Source organism: Erythrolamprus reginae, chromosome 4 (assembly GCF_031021105.1).
Source record: "Erythrolamprus reginae isolate rEryReg1 chromosome 4, rEryReg1.hap1, whole genome shotgun sequence".
NCBI lineage: Eukaryota > Metazoa > Chordata > Lepidosauria > Squamata > Dipsadidae > Erythrolamprus > Erythrolamprus reginae.
In genome coordinates, this window is record NC_091953.1 from 2,781,481 (window position 1) to 2,788,543 (window position 7,063).

Genomic DNA, 7,063 nt, shown 5'->3' on the forward strand with positions numbered 1-7,063 from the left:
CATGCCCTCTTTTGGTACAGCAAAGAGCCCTCGTCTCCAAACAAACTGGTAATTTATACAAGTCCCTTATCAGTTCTGAGATACTTAGCTTGCAGCTGTGAGGCAATTCACAGTCCTTCTTCTTTCACAAAGTGAAACACCCTTTGCTCTGGTTTAGTTTCAAAGCGGGGAAAAATCAGCACACAAAAGGTCAAAGTCAGTAAAGCAGTCACGAAACACAAAGATCAGATAATCCTCCACAATGGCCAAATCCACAGGCTGCTCTTTATAGCAGCCTCACTAATGACCATAGCCCCACCCAACCACAGGTGGCCTCATTTTCTTTGATAATAATCTCTCAGTTGTTGCTGCCTATGCATCGCTCTCCGCATGCGTGGCTGTATCATTAACTCTTGTTCTGAATCCAAGGAGGAGCTAGATAATTGATCTCCTTCTGAGCTGTCTGCCCCACTCTCCTCCTCCCTGTCACTCATGTCGTCTTGGTCAGAGGAGCCTTCATCAGCAGATTCCACCAGGAGCAAAATAGCCCTGCGGCATGTGGATGTCTCCCCCACATCCAGTCCTTGGGGCAGGAGCTGGGCCAGAGTTAACCACAACAATACCCATCATCCAAAATGGTTTACAGGTAATCCTTCACTTGCAATAATTCACTTAATGACCATTCAAAGTCACAACAGCACTGAAAAAAGTGACTTATGAGCGATTTTTCGAATTTACAACAATTGCAGAATCCCCGTGGTCGCGTGATCAACCAACTCATGGTTCATAGGGAAAAAGCAGTTTTAGGGACTGTATTTTGGATCTCTGACTCCAACAAAGAAGACATTTGCTACTAGAAACCCTAATTAGTTGTTAGCTCTGAAACTGCAGTGGTTTTTTTGGCTAATTAAACGGCACCAAGGCGAGGAAAGAGCACGCAATGGAATAGAAATGCATTATATAACGATGAATGGGACTTCAGCATTTCATAAGAAATGAATTCCCCATGCATTAATAATGAGTCATCTCATAATGCTTATTAATGTTTATGCAGTACTTTTGAAAAAAGTATTTCTAGTTGGTATATGCTGATATCTAGGTGCAGCAGAAGACGGGTGTTTATTTGCATAAATAAGTACAGTACTTAGTTTACCTAGACTTCATGCATGGTATGCTTGTGTTGTATGTTTTTTAAATGACAGTTTAAAAAAAAAACACTTTCTTTTAATATTAGATTTTATTTATTTATTTATTTGTTTATTAATTAATTAATTAATTAGATTTGTATGACGCCCCTCTCCGTAGACTTGGGGCGGCTCATAGCAATAATAAAAAACAATGTACAGTACAAATTTAATACAGTACTGTACTTAAAAATATCTAAAAACCCATAATTTAAAAAACATACACACAACAAAGGATGCATAAACTATATGATTTGTTACATTGTATATTGTTATTATTATTGTTGTAAGCCACCCCGAGTCTGCGGAGAGGGGCGGCATACAAATCTAATAAATTATTATTATTACCGTACAATCTATATTAATTGATTATTTATCTACTAATCAAAGGCCTGTGGTCATCAACTCCCAGAATTCCTGAGCCACCATGGTCCATTTCGGGCCTGTGGACTTCAACTCCCAGAATTCCTCAGCCAGACAAGGCCTCTCAAAGGCCTGTGGTCATCAACTCCCAGAATTCCTCAGCCACCATGGTTCCTTTCAGGCCTGTGGACTTCAACTCCCAGAATTCCTCAGCTAGAAAAGGCTCTTTTTGGGCCTGTGGATTTCAACTCCCAGAATTCCTGAGCCAGTCTTGGTTCCTTTCAGGCCTGTGGACTTCAACTCCCAGAATTCCTCAGCTAGAAAAGGCTCTTTTTGGGCCTGTGGACTTCAACTCCCAGAATTCCTGAGCCAGTCTTGGTTCCTTTCAGGCCTGTGGACTTCAACTCCCAGAATTCCTCAGCTAGAAAAGGCTCTTTTTGGGCCTGTGGATTTCAACTCCCAGATTTCCTGAGCCAGTATAGAGAAGAGAATTCTTTATTGGCCAAGTGTGATTGGACAAACAAGAAATTTGGCTTTGATGCCTCTGCTCTCAGTGTACATAAAAGAAAAAGATACATTTGTCAAAAATCAGGAGGAACAACACTTAATGATGGTCATGGGCTACAAATAAGCAATCCAATCATATTAGGAACAAGTCAATATAAATCATAAGAATACAAGCTAAAAATTACAGTCATACGTGGGAGGAGGTGGGTGATGGGGATGATGAGAAAAAACTAGTAGAAATAGAAGTGCAGACTTAGTAAATAGTTGGACAGTGTTGAGGGAATTATTTGTTTAGCAGAGTGATGGCGTTTGGGGAAAAAACTGTTCTTGTTGTGCAGTGCTCTATAGCGACGTTTTGAGGGTAGGAATTGAAGAAATTTATGTCCAGGGTTTGAGGGGTCAGTAAATATTTTTACCGCCCTCTTTTTGACTCGAATACAGGCCCTCAATGGAAGGCAGGTTGGCAGCCATTGTTTTTTGTTTAGGGGATTGTTAGCCACAATAACAGGTTTGTTGTGGATAAAACAGGAAGGAGTATTGGACATGTTCCCCACCTTGTTCTGTCGGGCTCTCTGGTAGAATCCTCCCAAAAATTCACAGGTACAAATTTCAGACACACACACGTTTGAAAATTCAAAACAATGTTCTTTATAAGGAAAATTCACTTAAACCAAGCCCTCTTTTGGGATAGCAAAGAGCACTGGTCTCCAAACAAACTGGTAATTTGTACAAGTCCCTTATCAGTTCTGAGATACTTAGCTTGCAGCTGTGAGGCAATTCACAGTCCTTCTTCTTTCAGAAAGCGAAACACACTTTGCTCTGGTTTAGTTTCAAAGAGGGGGAAAATCAGCACACAAAAGGTCAAAGTCAGTAAAGCAGTCACGAAACACAACGATCAGATAATCCTCCACACTGGCCAAACCCACAGGCTGCTCTTTATAGCAGCCTCACTAATGACCACAGCCCCACCCAACCACAGGTGGCCTCATTTTCTTTGATAACAATCTCTCAGTTGTTGTTGCCTATGCATCGCTCTCCACATGCGTGGCTGTATCATTAACTCTTGTTCCGAATCCAAGGAGGAGCTAGATAATTGATCTCCTTCTGAGCTGTCTGCCACACTCTCCTCCTCCCTGTCACTCATGTCTTCTTGCTCAGAGGAGCCTTCATCATCAGATTCCACCGGGGGCAAAACAGGCCTGCAGCATGTGGATGTCTCCCCCACATCCACAGTCCTTGGGCCAAGAGCTGGGCCACAGCTAACCACAACACACCTTGAGTTACTTATAAAGTAATATAGGCGGGATTAAAAAAATACGATGAATAGCATATTTCTTCTCGTCAAGTGGAGTTGCCACTTACAACAAGGATTTACCTACATGTATTTTGTCCGAGAGACACACTAGAAGCTCAAGGTTGTGCTATCCTTAGAAACGGTCACCGAAGCCAGCAAAACCACCTCTAAATAACAGTAATAACAACCACAACAGATCCTTTGCACTGTGTTGCCAATGCTTCTCTCACAATAACAACTGAGTTGGAAAATACTCTCTTAAATCTTTTTTGGAGCCGGACATCTTTAACCAATCTAGTAAATACAACACAATTTTAAAAATGCCTGTGAGGAGAGAGAGAAAGTGATGACACTATTGGCAGGGATTCGTGCAGCTGGCCAGAGTGTTTGCCAAAATTGTTTTACACAAGCACACACGCACAAATGCACACATAAACACTGATTGGGTGTCAGCGTAGTGGCTCTAGGCTCAACCCTCCTCACAATAGGACAATAAACAAGATCTGTAATAAAGTTGCATGTGAAGAGAGTCATGAAATTACAGAGTTGGAAGGGACCCTGGAGGTCTTCTAGTCTGACCCATCCGATTAAAATGGAAACATACAAAACTGACAGCAGAAAACACCAGTGGGTCCATTGGAAAATTGGTAAAAAATCATGGTGGTATTGAAACATTGGATTGGACCAGATAATGATAAATTTGGAAAATACTCTTGTGTTCAGAGATAAATATCCTATAGGGTAAAATGGCAAAATTTACAATGACAACATATGTTAATAAGATTATTAACATATGTTAGTAAGATTGTTTGGCATTTTCCAACTCTGAGATACCAAAATAACTGGTTAAAATCCTTTAAAATTGAAAAAAAAAAGTTGACTTATTCATGATTATGTATCTTTAGTATCTATCCATCAGTTTGATAGGCAGATGTTCAGAAATGGAATAAAGAATAGAAATTCCCTTGAGCATTTTTAATTTTAATTTTTGTTGGAGGATGAACATGTGTTTACATCTCAGACATATTTAAACTCGATTACTGACAACCAGCGCATTATCTCTGCTGGAATTTGGTTGCAAATTCTTTTGGTGATAGTTCTCAACCATTCGAGGTTTCAAGTTACAACAACATTGGAAAAAAAAGCGATTTATGAACGATTTTCACACTTACAACCTTTGCAGCAAGCCCTGCCCCCTAGTTACATGCCCAAAATTCAGATGTCCTAGGGTCATGTGATCACATTTTGCAAAATTCTAATGAGCAAAGTCAATGAGTAAGCCTAGATTTTGTTTAACAGCCGTCTTACCAACTTAACATCCTGGACATATTCAACTCCTACCCTCAAAATGTCACTACAGAGCACTGCACACCAAGACAGCTAGACACAAGAACAGTTTTTCCCCAAACACCATCACTCTGCTAAACAAATAATTCCATTGACACTGTCCAACTATTTACTAAGTCTGCACTTCTTTTTCTACTAGTTTTTCCTCATCATTCCCATCACCCATCCATGACTGCAACTTGTTGCTTGTTATCCTTAAGATTTTTTAATTAATATTGATTGTTTTCTGATTGTTATTTGACCCCTATGACAATCATTAAGTGTCTTGACAAATCTATATTTTCTTTTATGCACACTGAGAGCATCTGCACCAAAGACAAATTCCTTGTGTGTCCAATCACAGTTGGCCAATAAAATAATTCTATTCTATTTTAACAATGGCAGGGATTTGCCTATCAACGGTGGCCAGAAAGGTCTTAAAACGGGGCTTAACAACTTACTTAACAACTTAGCAGAAATGATCTGGCAATAGGCAATAACTGGTAGAAAGGTTTTTTTAAAATATTAATTTGAAAGAGGCAAAGGAAATGATTCATTTACGAGTGTTGAACGGCAAAAACAATGGGGGCGAGAACAGCAGAAATGCTGACTCTGTTGATGAAGTTATTTCATTTATACAACCAAAGTTGTATAAATGTCATTTTTCTGGGATGAGAATTCCACCCCACCCAGGCAGGGGGCCAGACTAGAAGACCTCTACAGGTCCCTCCCAGCTCCACCCGAATGGATATTTCTTAGATTTTTAATCCGGCCTCAAGGATGTGAACATACCTAATATTCCTATTCTCCCCGCAACCACCCCTGAAAGTTAGGACAGGCTTAGAAAGAGAGAGAGAGTCCCTGACTCAAAGGCACCCAGCTGACTTTCGTATTTCAAGTAGGACTAGAACTCCCAAACCCCTGGTGACTGGGGGGGGCAAAGCTTCCCAGCCTAGTGCCTAAAGCCAAACTAGAACTCACAGTCTCCTGGGGATCAGCCCAAAGACACCCACCTGGCTCTTGTTCATACAGCAGAACTAGAACTCACAGTCGACTGGGGATTGGTTCAAAGTCATTCAGCCAGGTTTTGGCTGAGCTAGAACCCACCCCTTGCTGCTGATTGGTTCACCCAGCTGGCTTTCACACCAACGGCAGAACTAGAATTCACAGTCTCCTGGCGATGGGTTCAAAGTCAACCCAGTCGGGTTCCGGCTAAACTAGAACCCACCCCAACCTGGGCAGACTAGAACTCGCCATCTCCTGGCTGAGCACCTTAAAGCATCAAAAGGCAGGCTGATGGTCAGTGGGACTGCTACATATTTTTTGACTGCGTCTAAGCGGGCATCCCTAGATGACGCCACCGACCCCTCTTTGAAATGACTAAGGCGAGCAGAGCCTCCAGGTGCCGGGGCAGTATAGCCCCCCCCCCACAACCCTCTCCAACTCTCCCCCCCTCCTTGGCCTAATCCAACACCTGGTGCCGCAGAGACCCACAAGGACACAGCACCAAAGTCAGCGGAGATGCCACCTAAGAAGAGCCCTCTGCAGAGACACCCCTCCAAGGCCACTACCAGAGATGCCTTGAACCCAGGACCCTCTCTGGCCCACCAGAGAACAGGCACCCTGGGATAGCCAGGCAGCTGGGTCAGAAAAGACTACACCTCCCATCCCCGGGGCCCAGGATGATGGGTACAGTTCCCCTTTAGGCGTAGGGAGCACACCTCGTGGGAGGGACGCAAAGGGGAGGCAAGGGGAAAAAAGACCCCCTTCCTCGCTTCAGAGGGGGCTCCAAGCCCAGCAGGGGATGATGGGCGTTGTAGTCAGGCCTCCCAGATAGCGCCCATCCCGCACCACTGCCATCGTAAAGCTAGCGACCCTTCTCTCTTACGAGGGAGACCAAGCTCGCCCTCTTCCATCGCCGGTATGGGGGTTCCCAACCGTGGCCGGGGACGATGGGCACTGTAGTCCCCCGGGAAAGAAAAAGAGGCGCCTGTCCGAGGGACTCTGGTCCCATACGCCGATCCCTACCTGGGCAACAGATTCCCTGCGGATCTGTGGGATCAGCCCGCTGGACACGAGGCGGAGATCTTCCTCTTCCTCCTTTATTGAATGAATGAATGAAGGATCCCGCGAGCCGGTCCGGGAAAGCAAAAGCCGGGGGGTTCGCCCGGCCACGCCCCTCGCCGGGACGTCACAATGGAAAAGGCTACTCGACGTTCCGAGCCACGCCTCCCTCCCCTCCCCTCCCCGGCCGGCAAAACCGCGCGCCGGAGGAACCAAGCGCGCCGCCTGGAGGCCAGTTGGCCACACTGCACTCGTGTTTCCTACAATGCTGGAGAAAAATTCAAAAAGTTTGTTTGAAACTGGATTAGTCTTTTTTTTTTTTTGTAACCCACCTCCAATAATTGAG

At 44.0% G+C, this 7,063-nt stretch overlaps 1 protein-coding gene across 1 annotated transcript in view; it reads right to left on the minus strand.

The window, feature by feature from the left end:
• Window positions 1–6,756, minus strand: part of RELT (RELT TNF receptor) — a 57,124-nt gene extending 50,368 nt beyond the window's left edge. Inside the window, exon 1 of the mRNA XM_070751612.1 lies at window positions 6,682–6,756. The gene's annotated coding sequence lies outside the window, so the exon portion shown is untranslated. The remainder of the gene's footprint in view (window positions 1–6,681) is intronic.
• Window positions 6,757–7,063: the final 307 nt, after the last annotated feature.